The following is a 27,874-nucleotide window of genomic DNA, read 5'->3' on the forward strand; positions in this document are numbered from 1 at the left end:
ATGCCATGCTATTAGTATGGCTGCAAAATCATGCCATCAGTGAAACAAGGAATTGGTATCCTCTGCACATTTGGAGTTTAGTTTTCTATACAAGAATGAACTGCACTGGGAATAACACAATCCCACACAGTATCGATGTAACCTTCCAAATATCTCCTGCTTTTACAGTCTACAAATGAAGCATCGATACCAGCTTTTAAATGTCTCTTTTCACACTGAAAGAAACCAAGAAGAAGAAAAAAATTATGATATGGTGTGGGACTAGGCAACAAAATATTTATCAATTCCAGACAGTTTCCATGTCTTGAAATATTTTGTGCTTCAAAGCACTGCCTAAGGAGCACTATTAATGGTAAGGCAAAAAATGTAGTTCTGTCCAATAAACAGTTCAAAATTAAATGGGAAATAGAATATATTCTCTTTTCTGCAGTTCTTTCTGTTCATATGAAGCCAAATGACCTTGACATTAAGACTCCAAACCATATTTGTGAGATCAGGTTTCCATTCCCAGTCTCTGCTGCAGAACTGCTGTATCATCTTGAGCAAGTCACTTCCCCTCTTTGTGGCCTCAATTTCTGTCTGTACACAAGGGGTAACATGACAGTCATACCCAACTTCGTGCAATTTATTACATTCTAAATTGTAAGGCAGAGACTGAGTCTTGCTGCTTGTTCATGTAGACACAGAAACAATCCTATTTTTGTCTTGCTGCTATTCAAAGAATTTTGTTGTCTGCTGTGCCTCCCTATTTGTGCTTAGAGCCTGAACTGCAAGCGCCAATATACTGGGATGAAAGCTAATCTCTCAGCATTGCCAGCCTGTCTAGAACTGGGTGATACCTAGAATCATATTAAAAACTCTGTCCCTCTCTCTCTCACTCCCTCTCACACGCATGCACACCAAGCCACCTGTCTGCACCACTCTGACAGCCAAAGGAAGATCCAAAAAAGCTTCCAAATTCTTCTGGGATTATCTGAACCATATCTTGTGAAAGCTTCATTTCAATAGTTTTATTACAAGCACAAGGATTTATGAGTGCATAAACTGCAAGTTGCCTACTGTACAGCCTATCAAAAATAAAAAAGGAATCAAAAGGTTTATGAGATCTCTGTCCCACAAGCGTAGTGCATTCCCCACCTAAGCACAGACCTGATCTGCTTCAAGCAATGAGACAAAATGAGACACATACTCTGACGTCATGGAAATTGCATGTGTCCCATGCAAGGGATCCGAACCAGTAAAATGGCTATGGAAAATTGCTGTAAACAGCAAACCAGTGTCTTTTCCTCTCATACGTCACATTACATGGCATAACACTGCAAACTGTGCTTTGGAAAACAAACCTGCACTACCAACTTGAGTTTGCCAGCATCTTTCTTGCCCAGCTCCACTATTTTAATGATCAGTGAAGGAATCTAGTGTCATTATCACTCTTCCACCGTGTCATCCTCAACTCTTGGACTAAGGGCTATCCATCAGTATCCTTCAAGAAAGCTACTAGTAATCCTATTCTACACACGTTCTCGATATACAAAGCTGAACTAAATTCATATGCAGCTTAGAAATATCTAGAATAATCTCTAATTCTCTAATACAATTAATTCAGCACAGACCTCCCAGCTATTCTCCAAAGCAGTTAAGAATAGAAGATCTTTTCACAGGACTGCTTCGAGACAATTGCTGTTTATAGGACTGCTATAGACCTAATGTTACAGATGAGGGTGAAAAATCCCTTCTATCCAATAAATGGTCAAAAATAAAATATAAAACATTTTATGTTCTTTTTCCTGCACTTTCTTTCTGTTCAGGAAAGGCTGAATGACCTTGACAACAAGGCTCCAGCCCATATTTGCAAGATTGGGTTTCCATTCCCAGCCTCTGCTGAAGAATTGTAAGACTTAAGAGGCCTCTGCTGTTGCACAAAGATTGAATTTCATTAACATGAAACAAACAACCCAGGGTTCAGAATGCTGCAAAGTAGATCAAAAGGTTAATTCTTCCTTTGATGGAACAAGAAAGAGCTTTTAATGCTTCAGCATACCCACAACACTGACAGTAATACAGGATTGTGAGTTTGTCAGTCACAGACTGAAAGGTGATAGCATTAGCCACTTAGAGAAGAGCTGGGCCTGAGTCCTGCAGGGTGATAAATGTGTGATAAAGCACTTTCACTGACAAACAGCAGAACGTATAAAACACATGAAGATTTCATTGCCAGAGCACAATATTCTCAAACAGAAATAATAGCTCTCTGAAAGAAGCTTTGTTCTGAGAAAAACAGCCCCACTGGGTTTGGGTTACTATGCTGGCGCTCCATCAGTGTCTACAAGATTTCATCCCATGCAGACAAAACTTGATTACAGGGCTCCTTTTTTCTTTTTACCTTTTTTTTTTTTTTGGGGGGGGGGGGGGGGGGGAGGGGAGCAGTGGAATACAAAGTTGCCAGACTTTTTTCTAAGACCTGCCTATTAGTTCTAGAGGTTTCCCCATAGTACTTTGTCCAAGTTGCAGAAACACTTTCTAGAGGTTGAAAGACCTTTAGTTCATCTCTTACTCACTTGAACACAAGCTAACATAACAGTCTCCTACTGGAATAAGGGCTGGACAAAATGTCTTTTCCTCTTTGGATAATTTTCTACAAACATACTGGGGCTTGGTGTTTTTTTTTTTTTCATGGAGAACTGGGACTTTTAGAATTGCCAGACTAAGAACATTCCTGCTTCTTTTCCCTTAAAGATGAAAATATTAAATATTTCAGTGTTCCCAAAGTGAAATCTTAGGTTCAAAATCATGAAGCTGAAGCAGAGTATTTTGCTTTGTCTCAGCACAATATCAAACCACAACTCCCTAAACTAGCACATGCTTCATGCTCACAGTCTCCCCTGGATGCTGAGCTCTTCATCAGCCAGCACCTTCCATGAGGCATGGTGACCTCCCTTCTTGCTCTTTTCCATAGTGCAGGTACCATCAAGTTTGACAGACAAATCCAGGGACTGAAAATAACTTTCTAAATCCATTTTATTGCTTAAAAAAATGTTCATCGGTTTGCTTTTTTCCCCTCAATGAAAGCTGTCTGCAATAAGAAACCCTTAGCAAATCTATTTAGCTGAAAACCTCTTTTTCCATCAGGTGTTTCTTTCAGATTTTCTATTGGAGTCCTAGATTTGTTATTTCTAGCAAAATAAATTTTGTTATTTCTATTTTATGTCATATAAACACCATTTAGATATGAGCCTTAACTGCTAAGCTGTCAGAACAGCTGGGAGACAGGACAGGACAGAGGGAAATTCTGATTTACGTCAAGCTATTGGCATACAGAATATTTTGATCTCACATAGTAGTTTGGAAAGCAACTTCTAAGCTTTCATTGGGCTTATTGAAAAAGTGCTTTTGTACTTAATGAGTGATGTATGTGACTGCTCCTTCTGTTATACTCTAAGGATCCTCCACTTGAACGTGTATGTGATACCACATACTGGAAGCTGCTTTCTTTGCAAATTGTGCTTCATAAATACAGTGGATGTTGCCATCTGCTTTATTTTTTTAAAAGCACTAATTCTTGCAAAGTAAAATATTAGTGTATATGCTGTCCGTCAGTCTGAGAAAAAGTAGAGAAGAGGGAAGTTCTCAGACAATAGCTTCCCACACCACCACATTTTTGGAGTCTTTAAATGGCTGGTACTGTCATGCAAAAAGTGATTTTATCTGCATTCATCTTCACGTATGTCTGAATGATCTCCAGCTGTAAAGTGAGACCAAGATTTCCATGTTCATTTAAACCCTATGTCAAGGCAAAACCTACTCTAGCATTTACTGTAACAAAAACCTGTACTTTTTTGCAGCTCCCTGACAGCAATGCAACAGATAGACTGTTTCTGAAAGTACTGTTCTCTTCAGGATGTTATTTCCATTCATTGCTGAATCTAGTTTGTAGAAGACACTAGCACAACATTTTGAGAATAAGTGCAATCCTTTATGAGGAAAGACCCTATCTCCTTTGTCTTTACCATCACCTTTGAGGGATTTTCGCTTTCTTTTAGTACAACTTAGTCAGATAACTTCATCTCGGCTCTCAGTGCAGATCCAAAGAAAGAAAAAGCAACTAGGAATTATCTCACTGCAGAAATGCTGTACACAGAAGAATACACTGGCTTCTATTAGAGAGAAAGAGATCTGAGGAAGAGGTTTGTGGGTTTGTTTCATTGGCAGCAGATGCCTGTTTTCATTCAACCTGATATTTTTAAAGCATATAAAACAACAAACTATCCCCTATCAGAATCATTTTTTAAACAATCACTTCCACGCACTAGGCCCTTTAAATCCCATAATAGGAAAATACCATTTACGAAATAACCTGACTCTAGTTGATGATACATTTATAGCCAAGTACAGGCAATGAGAGTCTCTGCCATTTTAGCCAAACTATTGACTCTGCAGGTGCTAACCTGCACAAAATAGGATCTGGTTCTGAAATTAAAGGCTCTGGCTGAGTGCATGAGCTTTCACTTTGGCAGGGGAATCAAAGGCAAGTAATGTCCTCGCTAGTTTTTAGCCCCAGAGTGAGTGGGGTCAGCTCCTGTTCTAAAAGGTTCAGGGCACTCTTCTCCACAGATTCCTTCTAAACCATTCTTCTAACCCAGGACTGCTAGACCACATTGTGTTCTAGCTCCCCCCACTACTGTCTTCAATATATTCCTCAAGCCAAAGGCAGCAATCGGAAATTAAGTCTATTGTACTTGTTCAAGTAACGATGGCACAGGAACCACAGCTGGCTGTGGAGAGCACTTCCATGTCACTGCTCTTGTTCAAAGGGATCTTGTTGGGGACTGAAAAACTAGCCCTTCATTTTCAGGTGTGATGCACTTTTGAAATACAGTATTTCCCAGTGGAAAGATTTCTTACCTAGATCAACCTTCAGGCTGCTGGGATCAAACAAACAGGGATCAAAAGAAGAGCTTCTTACCATAAGAAGGGGTTAGCTCAAGTACAGTATCTGATCATGCCCCAAACTGTGCTGGGCATCTTACAGTACTGACCCCGTGCGCCAGAGTCTTCAGCTGTACGCCACACCAGGTACAGCAAAGAGAGGGGAAGCAGTGGGGAGGAAATAAACCAGGAAACAACAAAAATACAACAGCAACACATCAGATGGGGTGTGGACATGACAGGGCTCATTGTTCCTAATGAACCACAACAGAGCTCTGGCTGCCTCCTGTTTGTGGCAGATTCTGTTCTCATAGAGAGATTTGAGCACGATGAATGACAACAGGAAGGTATTCTTGCCATGCTGAGTATACAGCCACCCCACTGACTACTGTATAGCACAGAGATACATCCACATTTAAAATTAGCTATGCTGGGTACAGCATGCAATATTGATCTCACAGAATGGAGGTCAGAATGGGAGCGAAACCAAGCTAAGGAGCTAAAGGAAATGAGCTTCTGCTAGGCTTTCTGCTGCACTGCACCAATGGCAAAATGAGGCAGTTTAAACCTAGCTAGAATGCAACTCTCAACATGTCACTAGTTTGAGGGCAGCGTAGACATATCTTGGCTGAGGTACATCCAATGGACAAAGAGACTTCACTTCTTCCCCCTTTCACACACAGGTGCACACGTGATTTGAGAAATTTCCATCTTCCTTCCACAGCTCCTCCTGGGTCACTCCACACCACTTGCCCCACAAGACAGAGCTCTGGCACATGTCTAGAAAAGAAAGTTTTCTTCATATGTTTGCAGAGAGGTCTCTCTGGGGCTGGGGAGCCTCACAGTTTGTTTTTTTTTTTTTTTTTAACTTAGCAATTGTTATTAGGTGGGGCACAGACTCATATCACTTCCAGTTCCAGAGTTAGTACAGATGTTGTTATGAACTAGGGATCTCTGTGTCACAGTCTGTTGAGGAGTATGTACATATCCTTAGAAGCTTATTAAAGGGGAGCTCACACAGCACATGGGGTCCTAGTATTCCTGGTGGGTTGTTTATTCATTTAAGGAGAGACATCTTTGAGAGGGTAAGACCCTAATGCCTGGAGGCCACTAATGCCCTTTAGTTGTCTGAGCCAGGGTAACAGGTTATTTCTCCAACCCTAAATCTGGCCAAATGACAATTATTGAAGTAATGTCATCATTATTCTGAGTGGATTGTGGGGAACAAATTATTTGTGCCAATAATAACAAAACCTAGGCACCTGGTGTTGGTCTTTAAATCTATGTGAAGGGCTTCTACATAAAAGTAGCAAGATTTCCATGCAGCAGACTTCTCAAACTATGAATGTAGATCGCTTACATTAAGTTTCTGACTTGAAAAATATTGACCTTAGATTGAAAACTCAGAGACAGTTTCAAAACCAAGAGTGCAGTATTCAATTCTTGCTGATGAAATATTCACATCTGGACATTTCCTCCTGGTTACTGCATACCCGGTAAAAGTATTCTGTAAGACTCCCAAGCAGTAGGACTACAGGTCTTTTACTGATTAATCCTGCAGGGGTTTGAAGGACACTGTCAAAGAATCATAAAAATTACAAGCCCTATTAATTAACATCCTCCCTGTATGTCTGCCAAAGAAGGGATTATTTTCTTCATTCCTTTTTCTGGGGTTTGACTCATCCAGTTTTAAAATGGATGAGGAGATACCATTTTATTGCGAAGGAGCTCTAATTAATGTGCATTTACAGCTCTGGAGAGTTAATTCCAATTCTTAGCTGCATCTACAGCATTGCAATCATCAACTCAAAACCAGCAAAAGACATTTGAGCTCAGGAGCAGCTGTGCCTCTTTCCATGATATTCCCTTGTTTTACTCCCAGTCCTTCTTCCCTTCTGATACCATCTATAGGAAAACAGGATCTGTTTAGCAGTTCATCTGCTCCTGCTGCATAATCCTCTGCAACACACTGCTGGCAGTTGTGGGGATAATTATGTGACCAGTAAGGTTCTGGCAGCGGGTAGTGCCCAGTGGCAGGAATGAATGAATTTGAAAAGAATAGTTTATTTCCATGCAGAGTCCTTCTAGAAAGACAGAGGAATGCTGAGAAATCAGTGGGAAGGAATGTCTTTTCAATAAGACCACAGAATTTGCAGGCAGGATCCCAAATCTGTCTACCCAGCGCTGCCACAGCACTTTGACCAAGCCATTTAACTTCACCATATCTCAGGTTTCTCAGCTGCAAAGCAGGGACAAAGTACTCCTGACAAGGGTGTTCTGTTTCCATCTCAAGACAGGGTTTATAAATTGGGCACTGCTAAAGCATTTTCAGACATCCAGGACTAGGTTTAAATGTTATTAAATACACAAGACAGCTGAATTCCTTAACAGAATGTGCTTCTAACAGGGCTCAGTGTTTTCTTAAAGGGTCTTTGTATGGTAATGTGACATTTTACAGCCTACATGTAGGCAATTATCTTTGAAAGAAAAATGACCAACTTTTTTTTTTTTTTTTTTTTTTGAGAAGAGGCTTTGATTAAAACACATTTCGGGGGGAGCTGATATGCAAGGATGGAAAGTGGATACAAAGCTGATTCAAGAGCTGGAGCTGTTATTAAAGGTACTAGAACCAAGGAGCTTGAGGAGGCCTTAGGTCGAGGCATTCAGACAGCATCAGACTCTGACACCAACTGCAATCAGTGTAGTCTGTTCTTTCTGTAAAGTATTTTTTAGTATCTCCTAGAAGGTCTTCCACGACTAGACTGTTGCGCTGCAACATGATTCTAAGTGAATGACAGAAAAGAATAATTAAAAGGCTTCTTGTTGCTGCTGCTTAGCATCTCAAAATTGTTTGGACTACTGTGTAAACAGGACATGCAGAATTAAACATTAATAATATCTAGTTATACTGGTTTGAGTCCAAATTTACTAATAATATTTATTTTCCTCAGAAAGAAGCTGTTATTCCTTACTCCTACAGCAATGAAGTCAGTGGAGTTTCTACCACAACTGTACTGGGAGCAGGAAGAGGTCTTATGGATAGAGGCTTTGAAACTGCAGTCCAAGACATGCATATCATCTCCATCCACGTAGCACCTTTGCTGTGTGAGTAGAAATAATTCTTTTGCTTTAACTCACAACTAGTACCAGAAGTTACACCGGTTGTCACGCATACAGCATTTCCATGTGCTGTGTGCACAGTGTCATTGCCTATGCAGCGTACAGGTGATCTGTTGCATTCCCAGATCATAAAGACCTGACTAAACAAGACTTCCAGCTGTCATACATTTATGAGTTTATGGTTAAGAGCGTTCGCCAAGGGGATAAGGAGGCAGGAAGACAGGTTGGACAGCAAACTGAAAAGGCACAAATGCAAATGTCTTCAGGATTCAACATTTCATTGTCTGTGCTGGATGTCAGTGCTTTTGAAGTAATGTTTTCTCCATCTGCTTCCCTTGGTGTAAAGTCCATGAGATTTGAAGAACACAGAGGCTTCATTTAAAAGCACAAATAATGACAGCCAGCCTCTTTCTGGAATTTAGGCTAGGACAACATGAAAATAAATTGCAACCAGTTATTTGTAAAGAAGACAAACCCAAAAATCAGTTTTTTAAAGGACTTACTTTTCATTCAGAATGAAAATGCAGCCAGCCTCTGGGCAGCTTCATTCATGAGCCTTTGCTTGTAAGTAGTAACTCGAGTCAAGTACAGTAACTTATTAATTCCTCCTCCTTCCACTTTGTATTTCCTGGATTTTGTGTTTCTTAGCCCTGAAGATAAAGCGTGAGCCAGAGAACAACCAGTACCACTCCTCCTCTGTCAAGAAAGTAAGTTGCTTAGCTTTCTTATGGAATAGTTTGCTTCTTCCTGTGCATCTGAAGAGCAAACCAGGTTGACAGAACAAGGACTCCAGTGGGGAGCAGCAGGCTGCTTACACAATTTCCCATTACCAGAGACTCCATCAGAGCAGCGAGGTGTTTATTCTACTGGAAAGTAAATTGGGTCTGATGATGCTTAAGCTTTCCAGCTGAATCACCCCTAACATAAGATATCTATTCCCCCAACAGCTTTGTTTTTTTGGCCTGTTTTTCAAAGGAAATGAATCGATATCTCCATACTGTTACACATCTCTTCCAAAAACCTGTTAGCCAGTCTCAACCAAATTTATGAGAGGGTATCGATTTCTTACTAGTGTTGTGAAACTAGGCAGTCGGGTAGAAAAATGCAGGAATGCCTCTACTGGGGGATAGGCAGCAAGTAGCCTCTCTTCAGACATCAAAGGGTCTAGAGGAGAGTCCTACCCCAAGAAAAAAACCTCCAAGAAACCAGGTTTCATTGGTTCCACTGCTGCTGGAAACACTTGTTGGACCTTTTAATGTCAGGTGAGAGATAAAATGGCCTGTTATTGCAAGAACCATATAATACAGCCTTCTCCCAAACTGATCACAGTCCATCATAAAATCATTTGTGCTTCTTGTTCCACAAGTCCATTTGAAAGGCTGTCCCAGAATGTCACTGCTCTGATTGTCAGAAGTCTGGAAATTAGAAAGAAGATCAGTTTTTCTTGGTGAACTTGTATTTGCTCTAAAGCCAACACTGTCCTTTAGCTGGAAGACTTCTCTCACGTCTGCCTTCCCCAGGCTCCACTGTGGGTTTCCAGAACGTCTGCCTTCTCACCCTTGGCTTACTGAGGCTAAACCAGACAAACTCTGTTAATCCCCTTTGTATTATAAACTCTCCATTCCTGTCATCATCTGTTCTGCTTTAATTCTTGTCTCCTGAACATGCTTGCTCAGAAGTCTACACAGTCATGCCTTTTACCTTACTGCTAGTACTTTATTTCTTCTTTCACTTGCTTGATACAAGTCCTAAGATTGCACTTACTTTTTTTATGGTTCTATTACACTGACAACTCACAGGTATCCTGCGTCTTTCTCCCCCTTTATCATTTCCAATTCATGAACTCCGAGCATGTCACAAAATTTCCAGTTATTAATTCTATACATGATCTTGATACTTTGAAATATTAAAAATCAACCTGTTCCTCAGACTCAGATCCTTAAGGTAATTTGGTTCTTTCTGTACCATATCCCAGTTTATCATCTGATGGTATCTCCCTGCTTTGGGACACCAGTAATTTCATCAGCATAATTTTGTTTTTATGTCAATATGATAAGGAAAACTAAATTGGATTGGTCCCAGAACTGATCCTTCAGCAGCTCCACCACTGATCTCCCTCAAAGCTGGTTCTTCCATCACAATAACTTTTTATCCCCAATTTAATGGATATACAGTCCAGCTAATCAGTCTCCCCCTCTTGCAAATTTTTGCATATTCAAAGATTTGTGCCCTTTTCAGTCTTTCCATTTTATTCCATGATGAATTACTCCTATATATTAACACTTACAATAGTTCCAGCCTGTATCTTAGAACTACATCAGTCACACTGCCCAGTTTTACATTAATAGGATCCAGCACAATCTCCTTGCCAGCCACAAATGATAATTAACATTTTTCACCTCCACAGCTATTGATTGTGCAGTACAGGCTAAGAGGACCCTAAGGCTTGCATTCAATGGGAGTGATTGTTATTGGGGAAGAGTGTTTCCATCTGAGCACTTCTTCTCCATAGCTTCATTACTGTCTTATCTAACTTCAGCCAGAGCCAGCTGCTCATATCTTCAGGGCAGTTGAAAGCTATGAGATCATGATGGTTTCAGTTAGTATTAGGCAGCCAAGAATGGGCTGTCATCCACAGAATACTGAGACTTCGAACTCTCACCAACTTTCCTGATGTCCTCATACACATACTGATAGAGAAGCTGAGCTTTCAGGCTACATGTATGAAAAGAGAGAAAAAATTTGATAAGTTTTAAGCTCAGAATCAGTATCGTGTTGGTGCTGTAGCTCTGTTCCTATGGGGTCTGAGAAAGAATGGGCAGGGGACAGAACACAGGCAATGTATCTGACTATCCAAAAATGAAAGGTGAAAGGCGAACATACATAAAAGACATGGATAATAAACCAACTAAATAAAAGCAGAATTGCTTTCAACATTTTTCAGTATCATTCAATTTTAAGAGTCCTAGGAGATGCCTGCTAAGGATTGTTGATTGAGCCTCCTAAACAGAGTAGTAATTTTTGAGGTTATGATGCTTTCCACCCAGAAGATCACTTGTCTTGCTGAAAAAGAGAATAAACAGGTGCCCTTCTCAATATTTCACAAGATAAGAGGAGACAAAAGGTTGGTCAGACTTGATAGCATTACCTTTTAACTAAACGCATACAAGCATTCCTCTCACAGTCGTTGTTCTTTGGAATTCACACGAAAAGTAAATTCAGAAAGAGGATCTATCTTTAATACTTTCAGACAAAACCAGACTGCTGAGAGGTTGGGATTGCAAGGTACTTTTTTCCAACAGTCAATATTCACTAATTTCTCCAAAACTGCTCTTAGCATCCAGCTGTATTTCAAACTATAGAAGTTGAGTACTGTCTGTCTGTAAAATGGGAGCTATACACGTATTCAAGACTTAAAGGGGGACAGTCCGATAGACTACCATTTGTACAGGTTTTCAATGATCAATACATTTGGGATCACAGTTAAAACATTTTTTTCCCTAATAGGAAAACACATTAAAAGATGCCCAGCTCCTCTACCAAACATAGTTCTCTAGATAAAGAATTTTTGAAATTTATTGCTGTAAGCCATTTACGTTGTCCAGTCACCTACTGCCTCCAAGCTCACTGGCCTTGTCTTTTGGCCTAAGTAGCACTTATTTGTGACCACTGCTGAGGTCAGGATATTGATCTATATGGGCTATTGGTCTGGCCAGGTATGGCTGGTTTTGTGTTCTTATGTTTACATTATTAGACTCAACACTTTATATTCAGACACAGCAGGCTCCATCCCAGTGGAGCAAGAGCAACATTAATGCTGGAATGCTGTAATATACTACATCAGCAAAAAAAAAGCCTCTTTGAGATGAAAGACAGCAGACTCACAAACCAGATTTGGTCGTGTTGACAGAGTTACACTGATTGTCTGAGAAATTAACACACTTGCAACCTAAATAAAACCCTCCAACTTATGTTCTGTAGAAAGCCTGATTAATATTTTAAGGTTTATTACCATTCATTTGGTAAATTATTCAAAAGCATAGCTTGGCAAAGCACACAAGAAGTCCAGAGTGTCAGGTCAATTAGTTATTTAAGCATTATGTAGAATTTCAAGTATTTGTTTCCAATTACAGAATATAAATGTTATGATTGGGGAACAAGAGGATGTGAGGTAGGTTAGATATATTCCTTTTTTAAAAATCCACTTAAGTATTTGGGGATTAGTACCCCAAGTGATAGACTTCTCAATGTCACTACAGTTCTTGTAGCAATGGTAGTTCTGAGGCAAAAACCAATGATGCTGTGTGCTAGCTGAGAATTAAGACATGTAACTGAGGATTTAATTTCTGCATACCTTCATCATGATTAGGTGAGCAAACTGACTAGCTACAGAAGCAACTACTCTATTAGGGATAGTTTAACAATCTCTCCCAAAATCTGTGGGCAGCTTGTAATTTCAGAGAGTGAGAAAACAGTCATTTGCTGATGTATTCCAGCTCCCTGCTGCTGTGAGATAGTTCTCTATTGTACTATTCCAATTGATCCCTCCAGACCACTGAAGCTTTTTAAGTTCTATATATAAGGAACAATGCCTCTTTTCGAAGGCTGCTTACAACAGAGCAGAGCTCATCAGGAAAGACAGCCAGCCCAAGTATTACTCTTCTTAATTGAGTCTAGCGTCTCCTGTATGTCTCTTCCACTCTGGAAATAGTTCTAGTCTTTTGAGCTGTATATACATATCATCCTGGTATGTAAACACCCTCAACACACTGAGCTCTTAATTAATCCAACAGTTTTGCTGTAACCCTGGGTGCTCCAGTTTAGGGGCATGAAATGTTTTTGCATTTCATGGGCAAAATCTGTAACTATTCACAGTTTTCCTTAATGACTGTTGTGGTAGTCCCCTCATTTTTCCTCATTCCTTGATTACGCCTTTGACAACATATGCACACGTACCGACACTGCACTGAAAATTTCACAGAATCATCAAGAATTACAGAATCATCTAGGTTGGAAAAGACCTTGAAGATCATCTAGTCCAACCATTAACCCAACACTGACTGTTCCCAACTCCACCATATCCCTCAGCACTATGTCAACCCAACTCTTAAACCCTCCAGGGATGGGGACTCCACCCCTGCCCTGGGCAGCCCATTCCAATGCCCAACAACCCCTTCTGGAAAGAAATACTTCCTAATAACCAGTCTAAACCTTCCCTGGTGCAGCTTGAGGCCATTCCCTCTTGTTCTGTCGCTTGTTAGTTGGTTCAAGAGACTCATCCCCAGTTCTCTGCAGCCTCCTTTCAGGGAGTTGTAGAGGGCAATGAGGTCTCCCCTCAGCCTCCTCTTCTCCAGACTAAACAACCCCAGTTCCCTCAGCCTCTCCCCATCAGACCTGTGCTCCAGACCCTGCACAAGCTTTGTTGCCCTTCTCTGGAAACGTTCGAGTCATTCAATGGGCTTTTTGCAGTGTGGGGTCCAAAACTGAACCCAGGCGTCAGGGTGCGGCCTCACCAGTGCCGAGTACAGGGGTAAGATCACTTCCCTGTCCCTGCTGGCCACGCTATTGCTGATACAAGCCAGGATACCATTGGCCTTCTTGGCCACCTGGGCACACTGCTGGCTCATGTTCAGCTGGCTGTCAATCAACACCCCCAGGTCCCTCTCTGACTGGCAGCTCTCCAGCCACTCCTCCCCAAGCCTGTAGCGCTGCTGGGGGTTGTTGTGGCCCAAGTGCAGCACCTGGCATTTGGCCTTATTGAAACTCCTCCAGTTGGCCTCAGCCCATTGCTCCAGCCTGTCCAGATCTCTCTGCAGAGCCTCCCTACCCTCGAGCAGATCAACACTCCCACCCAACTTGGTGTCATCTGCAAACTTACTGAGGGGGCACTCGATCATCAATAAAGATGTTAAACAGGAGTGGCCCCAAAACCGAGCCCTGGGGGACACCACTCGTGACTGGCCACCAACCGGATTTAACTCTGTTCACCACAACTCTTTGGGACCGACCATCCAGCCAGTTTTTTACCCAGCAAAGCGTGTGCCCATCCAAGCCACGAGCAGCCAGTTTCGCCAGGAGAATGCTGTGGGAAACAGTGTCAAAGGCCTTACTGAAGTCAAGGTAAACAACATCCACAGCCTTTCCCTCATCCAATAAGCAGGTCTCCCTGTTGTAGAAGGAGATCAGGTTTGTCAAGCAGGACCTGCCTTTCATAAAGCCATGCTGACTGGGCCTGATCATCTGGTTGTCCCACACGTGTTGTATGATGGTACTCAGGATGAGCTGCTCCATCAGCTTCCTGGGCACCGAAGTCAAGCTGACAGGCCTGTAATTTCCTGGACCATCCTTCCGACCCTTCTTATAGATGGGCGTCACATTGGCCGATTTCCAATCTGTCGGGACCTCCCCGGTCAGCCAGGACTGCTGGGAAATGATGGAAAGCGGCTTGGCGAGCACCCCAGCCAGCTTCTTCAGCACCCTCGGGTGTATCCCATCTAGTCCCATAGACGTGTGTGTCTATGTGATGCAGTAGGTCACTGACTATCTCCTCCTGGAATGGGGGGGGGGGTGGGGGGGTGGGGAGTCGTTCTCCCAGTCTCTGTCTTCTGGCTGAGGAGGCTGGATTCCCTCAGTACAACTAGTCTTGTTATTGAAGACTGAGGCAAAGAAGGCATTAAGCACCTCAGCCTTTTTCCTCATCACTCGTTGCCATGTTTCCTCCTGCGTCTAGCAGAGGATGGAGGCTCTCCCTGGTCTTTCTTTTGCTGTTGACATATGTATAGAAACATTTCTTGTTCTCCTTGACTGCTGAAGCCAGATTAATTTCTGGCTGGGCTTTAGACCTCCTGATTTCTGCCCTGCACAGCCTCACAGCATCTTTGTAATCATTGTGAGTTGCTAGCCCCTTCTTCCAAAGGCCGTAAACTCTCCTTTTCTCCCTGAGTTGCAGCCAAAGCTCCCTGTTTAGCCAGGATGGTCTTCTCTCGCGCTGGCTTCTCTTACAGCACCTGGGGACAGGCTGCTCCTGTGCCATTAAGACTTCCTTCCTAAAGAGCGCCCAGCCTTCCTGGACCCCTATACCCTTCAGGACCATCTCCCAAGGGATCCTGTCAAGCAGGTGCCTAAACAAGACAAAGTCAGCTCTTTGGAAGTCCAGGATGGCAGTTCTGCTTCCCCCTCTCCTGGCATCTCTAAGAATAGAGAACTCTATTATTTCATGATCGCTGTGCCCAAGCTGGCCTCCAGCCGCCACATCCTCCACCAGTCCTTCTCTGTTCACAAAGAGGAGGTCCAGCAGGGCACCTTCTCTGGTCGGTTCACTCACGAGCTGTGTCAGGAAGTTATCTCCCACCCATTCCAGGAATCTCCGGGACTGGTCCCACTCTGCTGTGTTATATTTTCAGCAGATAGCTGGGAAGTTAAAGTTTCCCACAAGAACAAGGGCAAGTGATCATGAGATTTCTTCTAAGTGTCTACACAATATTTCATCCACCTCTCTGTGCTGGTTGGGTGGCCTATAGTAGACTCCTACTACAACATCTGTCCTATTGGCCTTCCCCCTGATTGTAACACAAAGACACTCCACCCTGTCTTCACTATGCTTGTGCTCGAAGCAATCATAACAGTCCCTAACATACAGCACCACCCCATGCCTCTCCTTCCTTGTCTATCCCTCCTAAAGAGCTTGTAGGCATCAACTGGTGCACTCCAGTGATGGGAAACATCCCACCATGTTTCTGTGATAGCCACTACATCATCATTTTCCTGTTTCATTGTGACTTCATGCTCCTCCTGTTTGTTACCCATGCTGTGTGCATTGGTACACATGCACTTCAGATGGGCTGATGTCCCCAGGACCTTTTTGCATTTAGAGGTCCTAAGTCTGGCCTGAGCTTTCACAGGTGTTACCATGGTTACTGATCCATCAATATCCTTGCATCTTTGTTGTGCTGCATGTCTCCATCCCTTGCCTTCACTGAGATGGCAGGGTGAGGGTCATCACTGGCACAACAGCCCACAGACATTGGTAATCTACCCTGGGGCTTATGTCAGGGAGTTCCAGCTTTGTCCCCTTCCCCCTTCAAATCTGGTTTAAAGCTCTCTCAATGAGCCCAGCTAACTCCTGCCCCAAGATCCTTTTCCCGCTCTGGGACAGGTGCATCCCATCTGATGCCAAAAGGTCTGGCGTCCTGTATACCAACCTGTGACGGAAAAATCCAAAGCCCTGCCAGTAACACCAGCCTCAGAGCCACAAATTCATCCATTGAGTTCTCCTGTAATCTTCGGACGTGCCACGCCCTGTTGGCCCATCCTGTTGCCAGGCCACGCCCTTCAGACTGGCTGTGCCCTTCGGACGTGCCACACCCTGGTGGCCTGTCCTGTTGCCAAGCCGCACCCTTCCGACACACCCTGTCCCGTTGCCAGCCCGCGCCCTTTGGACATGCCACGCTCTGTTGGCCTGTCCCGTTGCGGGGCCACACCCTTTGGATGTGCCACGCTCTGTTGGCCCATTCCATTGCTGGGCTGCACCCTTTGGACTCGCCACACCCTGGTGGCCTGTCCTGTTGCCGGGACGCACCCTTCGGACGCACCACGCTCTGTTGGCCTGTCCCATTGCTGGGCCGCGCCCTTTGGACATGCCCCACTCTGGTGGCCTGTCCCGTTGCCATGCTGCACCCTTCAGACGCGCCACGCCCTGGTGTCCTGTCCCATTGCCAGGCCACGCCCTTTGGACATGCCACGCCCTGTTGGCCCATTCCATTGCTGGGCTGTACCCTTCGGACAAGCCACACCCTGTTGGTCCGTCCCATTGCTGGGCCACACCCTTTGGACGGGCCACACCCTGTTGGGCTGCCCTGCTGCCGGGCCGCGCCCTTCGGACTCACCGCGCCCTGGTGGCCCATCTCGTTGCCAGGCCACACCCTTCGGACACGCCGCGCCCTGTTGGCCTGTCCCGTTGCCAGGCCGCGCCCTTCAGATGCACCACGCTCTGGTGTCCCGTGCCATTGCCAGGCCACGCCCTTTGGACGCGCCACATCCCATTGCCATGCTGCACCCTTTGGACGTGCCACGCCCTCTTGGCGTTTCCGTGCTACACCCTTCATACTGGCCGCGCCCTTCGGACGTGCCACGCCCTGGTGGCCCATCCAGTTGCCAGGCCACACCCTTCGGACACACCAAGTCCCGTTGCCAGGCTGCGCCCTTCGGACGCGCCACGCTCTGTTGGCCCATTCCATTGCCGGGCTGCACCCTTCGGACTCGCCACGCCCTGTTGGCCCGCCCCGTTGCCAGGCTGCGCCCTTCAGACTGGCCGCGCCCTTCAGACTCGCCACGCCCTGTTGGCTCATCCCGTTGCCAGGCCGTGCCCTTCGGCCGCACCACGTCCCATTGCCAGGCCGCACCCTTCGGATGCGCCACGCTCTGTTGGCCTGTCCTGTTGCCGGGCCACAGCCTTCGGACGCGCCACGCCCTGCTGGCCCATTCCATTGCTGGGCTGCACCCTTTGGACTCACCACGCCCTGTTGGCTCGTCCCGTTGCTGGGCCACGCCCTCCAGACACACCACGCCCTGTTGGCCCATTCCATTGCCGGGCTGCACCCTTCCGACACGCCATGCCCTGTTCGCCCATTCCATTGCTGTGCTGCACCCTTTGCACGTGCCACGCCCTGTTAGCCCGTCCCGTTGCCGGGCCACGCCCTTCAGACTGGCTGTGCCCTTCGGACGTGCCATGCCCTGGTGGCCCGTCCCGTTGCCAGGCCACACCCTTAGGACGCGCCACGCCCTGTTGGCCCATTCCATTGCCGGGCTGGACCCTTCGGACATACCATGCCCTGTTGGCCCATTCCGTTGCTGGGCCACGCCCTTGGGACATGCCACACCCTGTTGGGCTGTCCCGTTGCCAGGCCGCGCCCTTTGGACGCGCCACACCCTGGTGGCCTGTCCTGTTGCCGTGCTGCACCCTTCAGACTCGCCACGCCCTGTTGGGCTGTCCCGTTGCTGGGCTGTGCCCTTCAGACACGCCACGCCCTGTTGGCCCATCCCGTTGCCAGTTTCCACCCTTCTAACGCGCCACATCCTGTTGCCAGGCTGCACCCTTCGGACGCGCCACACCCTGTTGGCTTGTCCCATTGCTGCGCCACACCTGTGGCGTATTGAGGCACAGAATCTCCAGCAAGTGCAAAAGGAAAGAAACTTTATTGTTACAACAATACATATTTATGCTCTGGTTAAAGCTCTTACTTCATAATTAGCAAATCAGCAATTAAACAGCTATCTACCTTTTCTCCTATCAGCACAAGTCCACTCTAACACGCGCTGTGCAGACCAATCAACTTCTCATTCACGCGCTGTTCACGCGGCGGTAACTTTCCACAGTTCAGTACTTTTCCACAGTTCAGCGTTGCAGCTGTCTGATGTTTTTTCCTGCCACATCGGCACAACTCGGCAGTTTCTTATCTTGCTCCCAAGGCCTGCTTTTCATCAAAGCCTCACTGCTTGTCCAGGGGCTGCGCAGAGCTGACAGGCCGCTGTTGACTTGCTTCTCTCCCACACACACCCTTCAGACGCGCCTGCCCTGTCCCGTTGCTGCGCTCCTGGTCGCTCACGCTCCCTGGGGGATGCTCTTGTACTTGAGGGGCGTTGGGTGCCGTCACTCCAGGCTCTGCCCACTCTGAGTCCCTGCTGCCCTTGTTCACAGCTCACTCTTCCCGCTCAGGGGGAGGCAGCTTGAGGCTCTTCCCTGGGCTTCTGCCTTCTCGGCTTGCAGTTTTGCCACGGGTTTTTTGATGCTTTCAGAAGGGTCCCCTGTTGCTATCCTCCACTTCGGACCGCCTCTTCTCAGCAACTTTTTAATAAATATAATAAAGCAAATTTAATAAATAATCCTGAAGCAATAAAAGGGAATGAGAAGGTTAAGATCCTCAGTGTCATCTTTCAAAGCTATGATTAGGCTCCAACCCATTCTTCTAGGTGCTGTTTAATATTCTCATGTGCAACACATGCTTTTGTCATTGTCTCGTCCTGGAAGGAGGCAACTTTGCCTTTCAAGCTGGAAATCTGAAGGAGCCTGTCAATGCACATTGGATACATCAAATTATCACAATTTAAAATGGCTGCTCACCCTCATACCATCACAATCATCCCAGGTCAGTCTAGGGACCCTCCTTTTAGGCTTGCCTTTGCAGTTTGACAAAAGTCGAGGCTAAATCAATATGTATATTCCACAGTATCCTGGAAACTCCTGGATCTCCCATGTTTCAAAAGCAAGAAATTCTTGATTCCTGTCCCAAACGACAGCACTTCCTACAGATTTCTGCTTCTTCTACAGAGATCAAGGATGAAAAAGCATTAGTCCTATAACAATTCTGTCTGTGATTACACAGTCACATTAATGTAATCTAAATCCATGGCAGTGCTGAATGGGATGGTCCTGCCCACTAAACGCTTACTCCCACTATGTCGCTTGTTGTGGTATAAGAGCCCACACAGGTACATGGTGAGCTAGAGCAGGTACCTGGTCTGGCAGAAAAAGGAAGGACAAAGAAAGTCATGGCAAGGCAAGACAAGGGAAGAGGGAAAGGAGACAGAAGAGAGAGGAGAGGGAAGAGTGGAAGAGGGTGGAGAGGGAAAAGACTTTAACCGGATGACTCTCCTGATTTAGTTTATGTGGCCACACAAATGCTAGCACCTTATCAAGAGAGACGGAGAAACATTTCCAGCAGCAGAGAAGATGGGGGGACTACCACTCTCCATGACAAGCATGGGCCTGTGCTAGCTTGAACTGACTGCATAACCACAGCTCATAAGTCACTCATAGAAGTCCAGGCTCTCTGACCAAGTCAGCAAACCCACCACGCAGGGAGCATCCTGACTGAGACACCTCCCCTTTATCTCAGGGTCAGAAATGAGCACGCAAATGGACTGACATTTCAAGTAAGAAGCGGGAAACACATTTAAGACAGTGTTGATTATAGAAACATCTGATGAAAGAGAGGAAGGAGTACCAGAAATGAATGCTTTAAGGTACATCTGCATAAAGGCAATCTGACAATAGCCCTCATGGACTAAATAATTTCCAGACATATTTTGAGCAAGAGAAGCATGCAGATCTCACATCGTTCTCCGTTCCCATTTAACAGGTACATTATATCTTGCTCTTCAAAGCATTAGGCATAGACCACAGCTAATGAACAAACTGGCAGTGCAATGGTGTGATAAAAGTAATTCACATAAGTATTTCTAATACCTGGCATTTCTTCAGTTATTCCAAGAGACTCTCAATGTTCTTCACACAATGAGTTACAGTTCACAACAAGCTGATAAAGTACAAAACAGCCCTATTGCACCAGTGGAAACAGACACACAGAGTGTTACTGTCTATAATCACATAAGTAAAGTAGTAACACCATGTGGGTTATCCTTCTATATCAAAATGTACAATCTTTAATGTCAGCCACAGCACGAGCAGGAGAGCAGTCATAGTGGCAGTTACCACCACTGCCTGTTGCAGTTTTTGGATGGACAGACTTCATGCCACTCTGAAACAGCTTTCTCCATCTGCCGTCTCTGTCTAAAATTTCAAATACTGGCAAGAAAGCATTATCTATGAGGTATAGAAAGTAACTTTATGATCCAATGTTTATGCTTTCCCTAAAGGCAGGCTGTGAAAAGGTATTTGGTTAGGTACAGAAATGTCACTGAAATATTGAGCCTTCCAGGCAATCACTGATTAGCTCAGGGAACAAGACAAAAAGAAAACAAAACCTGTATATTTTTCCTTTACTACTTTCAGAACAGTACAACTAGCCATGCATCCTTTGGCAGACTGCTTTCTGCTTTGCACCATGGCAAAATATGTACATTAATATCTGCTCCTAAGGTAGCAGTGTTCCAAATTGTGGGAACCTCTTGGTGAGAGTACTGAAGCTCAGCTCTGCTAGCCTGTTTCCACCTGCCAGCTGGAGATAAATTTATACATTAAGAGATAGCAGAAACCTCCAGGAAGAAGTCAAATTTCAATCTCTTCTGACTACGCTTGCAGAAACTGTTACACCTGATCAGGTGGGTTGTGGGTTTCCTTTTTTCCGTTGCCTGGGTCTGCAGGAAATTTAAGTCCTTTCAAATCATTTAATAATACTCTTTAGTACTTTGAAGGATTATCTAATTCTCCTTTTTGGTACATGCAAGGGAACCAACCTTCCCAGTCACCAGCTTGGCTGCTGTTAGATAACTATTCTTTACATTTCCTACCTTACTGCCTTTCGGTACACATGACAGCTTCTTTAAGTGAAACTGTTCTTAAGCCACAGTGGAACATGAAACATCCCACTTGAATGCAGAGAACCAACAGGTACAAAACTGAGCCTTTGCCTTGCTACATACCACAGCTACTGCAATGTGCACCACTGTGACTGGGTGCAAGCTGCAGCATGTTACACTGCTAGAGAAACCACCCTGTGCCAGGAACGCAGCAGGCAATGCTGCATAATGTCCTCTTCAAATACTGCAGAGGATCATTTTACCTATCTCAGAATTTCCTCTAACTTCCCAAAAAGAAGGACACAACTTTCATGATGTACTTTGTCACATTAACATTTTCAGTTCATTCTGAGTTCTCTACCCTACACAAAAATAGATGTAAAGTTTTTGGGAGACCTGTGCACAGTTTTTCTTGACAATGACTCACTGCAGCTCCACAGGGATGTACATCTTTCCCCAAGGAGTCAAAGCAGACTTCACACATAATTTAAAAGCAAGAGATCTTGAGAGTAAATAGGGACAACAGAGGGAGACTCATATTCTGGAAAAAGGATTTGTTGATTTAATCTTATGTTTTCTAATTCTGGATGCTTAGCTTTGCAACTCTAAAATTATTTTTCATGGAAAACTGACATTAAAACAAAGATTGCATATGTAGAGATTTCCTCATGAAACTGTAGTAAAGCATAATGGCAAGGGAGAAATGTAAATTAAAGGGACCAAAACCAAGCTGTAATTTTAGACTAGGTTACCAAAAATTTTGAGGGCACTGATGCAAAGGAGCTCAGCTCCAATTTTTCACATGGTTTTCATTTCACAAAAAATAAAATGGATTATGGTTCTGCAAAATCCCAAACCACAATGCCCTCTCTAACACAAAGTATTTGGAGTATTTCTCAATGCCCTTAAAGGGAGACTGTCATCCTGACCCCCAGTGAACTTCATGTTGCAAAACTAGATACATTTCAGCTATTCCATTCCTTCCTCAGTCTCCTTGTCCAACTTCTGGCTTTACTGTCATTTTTCCCACTATCTTTAAGAAGCTCACACAAATGAAAAAGCAATGGCTTTTTCAAGTCATATAGACAAATGACTGTATAGGTCAAACAGTAAGGATAAATATATTTCAAGTGTTACCAGACTGGAAGAGGAAAAGATTAGTGAGAGGAAGTACTTTTTAGTAATAATGTCTCAGTCAGTTTGTGCATTACTTTTAGCATCAAGTGAAAGCGTTCAGGTAGCACTGTGTAACCAAATGTTCTTGCAGTAGGAAACCCCAGATCACTTTGCTTCCACGCAACAGAAAAAAACCAAATGAACAGTCAGCAGTTCTTCCAGTCTCATACAGAGGTGTATGTGGGGAAATGCTGGTATCGCACCGATAATGTCTGGGTAGTATCCCTGCCAGTATGCCCCATCAGGATTGGCATCATCAGCATGTCACTGGCAAAGCACTGCACAGATTCTTGCGCTCAAGTTTCTTATTCTATAAAATCAAAAAAACACTTGCCGGCATGTTCTCTGTAGTACCAAAATGTTACATACAACTTTCTGTTAAGGACTTTCCTGACAGGTAAACGACACAGTTTGTTTTTTAGCTTCAGGCTACTGCTAGTTGTCCTTCCAAGTTCAGGGACTGCGAGCAACTTGCTTGCATCTGTTATTATGCCTTATCATAAACATGTCACTTTAAGCATATGTGATTGATAGTTTAGAAAAAAATAAATGCAATCCTTGCTCCAGAGTTACAAAGCACACACGCGAAGTTCTCACTCAGGGATAAATTAATGTATCACAAGGGAAGTGAAGGGAGTAGTGGAGCCTCCGCCTTTGAGGAAAGATGTCAATTTCAAGGAACAATTGAAAGGGAGATCACATTTTATGTATGCATATGGTAATACATAAATATATAAAATATAACAATATGTTATATGTATATATATACACACATATATATCACAGATGTTGGAAGCCCTGGGTAGGGAGGAATCCCAGCACAAAGTCCTGTGTGGGAGAGATGCAAAAGGAGCAGCTGAGAGACAAGATTGGCAAAAACAGCATGTGGACTTGTGGGCAGAAAGATGTGTGGGCAGAGATGTTTACAGCCTTGGAGGCAAGGACAAGTAATAAGAATTTGACGTGGATTTTCAATAAAATATATTGAGATTTTTTACAATTACTTGGGTAGTATTTCTAGACCGTTCTACCCTCTAATATCTTCTAGACAGCTTAGCCTTAGCATCTTCTGAGTCCTTTACTTTGAAAAAGTGAGGGCAAGCGACTGATACAAGGGAGGCAGTACTGCAATGGGAAGCCAAAATGCCTTGTACGTACATGGACAACTCCATCAGCAGACATGTCCCAAGCAAAATGTGTCAGTCCACGTGATCTCTGCTTTGCTCAACATATTATTTTCTAGCACAAGTGTCTGGATACATTTTTTTTAATCGTGCAGCAGGCAGGTATCAGAAGGGTGAATGACAGCAAGTTATCCACCCTTAAGAAATACATTTGATAAAGTTCTGGAAACAATGATTCAGTTTTTTGTCAGAATGGGTAAAAGACAGGCTGCTGACACACGGAGATGAGAATTAGTCAGGCAGAGAACAATGATCACATTCCCATTGCCGCACTAACCTAATGGAAAGTGAATATTGCAAAATGACGCCCTATATGCACTAAATTGCCATATCAGCAGGGTGCCATGAGCCATCTTTTTGCTGTATGTGCTACCTCCCTGGCCATCGGGCACCAGGGGCAGAGGCACCACACCCTGAGGGCAGGCAGGAGGGTGGCACGGCAGTGCCCAGCCAAGGAAGCTGAACTTCCTACTGCCAAGCGGGCATTACCAGGTAAATACGTGCTCGTGTCTTACTTCAGCTGGGCATGGAGGGGTCTCATCATACAAATTAGGCAAGCAATCATATATGACTAAAAATACAAAAAAGCAGAAGAGAAATACAGATCCTTTTCAGTTAGACATTCCATTACTGGTGCCAGCTCAAGTGTTATAAAAAAAGTCTTTGATGCATGGAGTACGATCAAAATCTCACAGACAGATTTTGCCCTAATTGAAAACAAAGTGAGATAATTAATCCCCATCTCTCAGATATCATGGTAAGTCTAGGAGACCACACTGCTTCTCTAAACCTTTGCATGCTGAGACTTGGAATGGGTATAAAGTGTTACAGCTTTGGGACCTGCTGAGAGCAGCAGCTCATCTTTGGTGGGACCACAATGATGGGTGGAAAAGGAACCCAAAAAAATGCTTTCTGCATAAAAAGTCTCCACAACCAGTGCAAGCCTGGCATGCTAAATCTTCACCACCTCCCTTGACCTACGTTGGGAGGCAGAATGTGGCCAAGGTGAGAGACATAATATTACAGTAATTCCCTGTTCCTGCAGGCCTGCAGGAAGCTTAGTGTGGGTGACAGCAGCCCCAAAGCAGTGCTTATTTATATCTATGGAGGTAATGGCAACTGAAGTCTTCCTGCCCCCACACAGAGCACCCTCATTGCCATCAACAACACAAGAATAAAATAATGGAGATTGCAGGCTTCTATACACAGCAGGAATGACAGGAGTCTTAAGTTTGCCCCCTACAAAGAGCCTCACCTGTCATTTGACATAACCAGCTTCAGAGGCAGGAAAGCAATTCACTCTCCACAGTGCCTCAAAGACTTTGTATTTTTTGAGATAATTCTAAAAACTCGACTAAATTGTCATATCTGTAAGACATGAATGTCCATCAGCTGAAGTGCAAATGAGGTCATAATCTACTTGTTCTTGTTCTTCGGTGAGGCACAACTTGTGCCCAAGCAGTGCAATAGTTGAGACACACTAGTTTTTACAGCCAGCAGCACAGAAGGGACCGTTTTAGCTACCAGCTTGTCCAGTCACCTTCAATTTCTCCTTCTCCCCCACACTAACTAAGTATGTGTCTGCAGCTGGGCTGGCAGAAGAGCTGAAACCCAAAGACAAATGTAGACTCACACTATATATCCAGACACAAGATACCTTAACTGTATCAGGTCTTCTTGCTAAAACAGGTAGTGAAATTACTAGCCGCTACCAATGGAAATCAATATAAAGCTCTCCCACTGTTGGCTAAAAGCCAGACTTCCTACAGCATGGATGTCTCCAGCACATTGAATGAAGTCCAGACATACCCCATTCACATGAGCAACATTCACATCCATGCCCTTACGTGTTTTTGCCGAGTGGGTACACCTCTCCACAGCATAAGGTGGGACACATGCCCCTATCCAAGGGGTCCTCAGGAAGGAAATGTTAGAGATAAGGTCACAAACCAAGTAAATTGTGCTAAGAAGCTGAATCTGGATTGTAAATCATCAATTGCATGGTTTTTGTCAACACAACGCTGAGCATGTTTTTGCTTGTCTGCGCCAATCAGCTGCACAAAGCTTGCAATCAAACCTTCAACTCGGTCTAAAAACGTTTTTTGCTTTGTACCATAACACTGCCATGTTTTCCTCTCTGTAGGAAAGCAGCAGAAAACAGATGACAATTACTTTTTTATAGAAACTCATTTAGTAAGAAGCAGCTACCTCTCCTAATCTCACATTATTTGGAACTACTCTCTTGCTGGGCCTGGTTTTATTCACAGATTTGCAATAGCCTAACCAAGTCTATTTCAAAATATGTACCCAATCCCAGCCATTCAAAGCGTTTCCTTCTTAGCACAAATTATTATAGCACACTTCTGTAGTGGCTTTTAAAATATACTCCTGTTTTCCTCATGGCTGGGGAAAAACTCCTGCCACACCGAATCAACAGAGCTCATTTAATCCCGGCCCAGTGCGCTCAGCAGCAGCCAGGAGCAGGTGACCTATTTCAGTCAGACTCTGGTAGGCTGCTACAAGGGCAGCAGGAGCAGTGGCACTATTTTGGTCACATTGTCACAGGGTTAGCAATGAAAAGACACATCCTCAGAATTTGTGAAGTGAAAATCCTAGCACCCAGAAGTCATCTGCAAGCCATTCGGAAAGGCAGGAGGGCAGCCAGGCACATCTTGATGCAGGCTTTCCTCAGAGAAACCTGCTCCAGGAGCACCGCAAAGAGGGGAGGAACAGTAATGAAACTTTGTGTGGCTTTAATTAATGTCTGTCCCTGTCTTTCTCCATGATTTTTGCAAAGGAAAAGGGTGGTTTCAGCTCTGGGAAGGGAAGGGGTCAGGAGGCTCAGTGAGGCAGAGGGCTGGATGGAGGGCCTGCGAGGTGCCCTCTCCCCTCCCAGCACCCCTGCCCGCTGAGGGAAGGTGCACACACCAGCTTTGCCGGACCTCCCCATAAACTAGACAGTGGTCTTACCATTTCCACAGGGATCTCACCCTGCTCCAGCCCTGCTCTTCCTCCCTTCTTCCCCAGACAGCGCCCGTGGGATGGAGGAGAGTTGCTACCCAAGTGGTGAGGGAATGGGAGCAGAAACTGCCCTGTTGCTCAGGGGAGCGCTTCCCTCTCTCTTCTGTGGTAAAAAAGGGTCGAGTCTTCTCTCCCTCTGTCCTGGTTTAGCCAGGATAGGGTTAAGTTTCCCCAGCAGTGGGGGGAAGCTCTAGCCGGGTTATTCATATACCATGCTGACGTCACATCTGGGCGCCAGAGCGCGGGAAGAATCAGTGATCGCGTGGGTTGGCGCAGCCGGTCCTCTCACTGCTGTATTGGTAGATATCTTGCTCTGTTCATTGTTATCACTGTTATTGTTATTGTTGTTGTTTGTTGTGTTGCTGTCGCACTGTTGTATTAAACCTCTCCTTATCTCAGCCCCGGGGCTTTGTATTTCACTCCCTTTGTGGGGGAGGGGCAGCGGCTGCATGGTCTCAGACCCCGGCAGGGACTAAACCACCACACACTCTCACTGCCTCTTCATCCTTGCCTCTTCCTTCCCTCACACCGCCACATGACTGAGGGAATAGGGAGCATCTGCAGTCCCCTCCCTCCCTCCTGCCCCAGCCCAGCCCCACAGCCAGGCCTGAGGAGGATGAATCACAGAATCACAGAATCATTCGGGTTGGAAAAGACCCTTGGGATCATCGAGTCCAATCATCAGCCCAACTCTACAAAGTTCTCCCCTACACCATATCCCCCAACATCTCATCTAAACGACTCTTAAACACATCCAGGGATGGTGACTCCACCCCCTCCCTGGGTAGCCTATTCCACTGTCTGACCACTCTTTCTATGAAAGATTTTCTCCTAATGTCCAGTCTGAACCTCCCCTGTTGGAGTTTGAAGCCCCCCACAGAGGTGGCAAGCGAGTGGGACAGGGCACACCAGGCACATCATGGACACTGAAGTAGCCAACAGGGTGAAGAGAGGCAAAAATGTGCTTTGGGTTGGCAGCACATCATGAATGGCTATGCTGAGTGAGCCGAGCAGACGTGGGGACAGCACAGCATAAACTCAATGAATTTGGAGAGCTGGGAGGAATATCCCTGTGCTATAAAGAGATTGGCACGGCTTGGTCTTGGATGGGTTTGTGACAGGGGCTGACGTTACGTTAGTTGCTGTGCTCTTTTGGCAGTAGCATCCTGCCTCAGTAACGTGTCCCGGAT

At 44.8% G+C, this 27,874-nt stretch overlaps 1 protein-coding gene and 1 long non-coding RNA gene across 3 annotated transcripts in view; one reads left to right on the forward strand and one right to left on the reverse strand.

The window, feature by feature from the left end:
- LOC141943077 (uncharacterized) overlaps positions 1 to 27,874 on the reverse strand; it is a 50,600-nt gene that overhangs the window by 18,401 nt on the left and 4,325 nt on the right. The gene's annotated exons all lie outside the window — the stretch shown is intronic.
- The window catches only part of C1QTNF4 (C1q and TNF related 4), a 79,929-nt gene continuing 59,954 nt past the window's right edge, over positions 7,900 to 27,874 (forward strand). The window contains exons 1-2 of one of the 2 annotated variants that reach the window (XM_074867617.1): positions 7,900 to 8,031; positions 8,695 to 8,753. The gene's annotated coding sequence lies outside the window, so the exon portion shown is untranslated. The remainder of the gene's footprint in view (positions 8,032 to 8,694; positions 8,754 to 27,874) is intronic. The other variant, XM_074867615.1, reaches the window with a different exon arrangement.

The sequence above is a fragment of the Strix uralensis genome, chromosome 4 (genome assembly GCF_047716275.1).
Source record: "Strix uralensis isolate ZFMK-TIS-50842 chromosome 4, bStrUra1, whole genome shotgun sequence".
Taxonomy (NCBI): Eukaryota; Metazoa; Chordata; class Aves; order Strigiformes; family Strigidae; genus Strix; species Strix uralensis.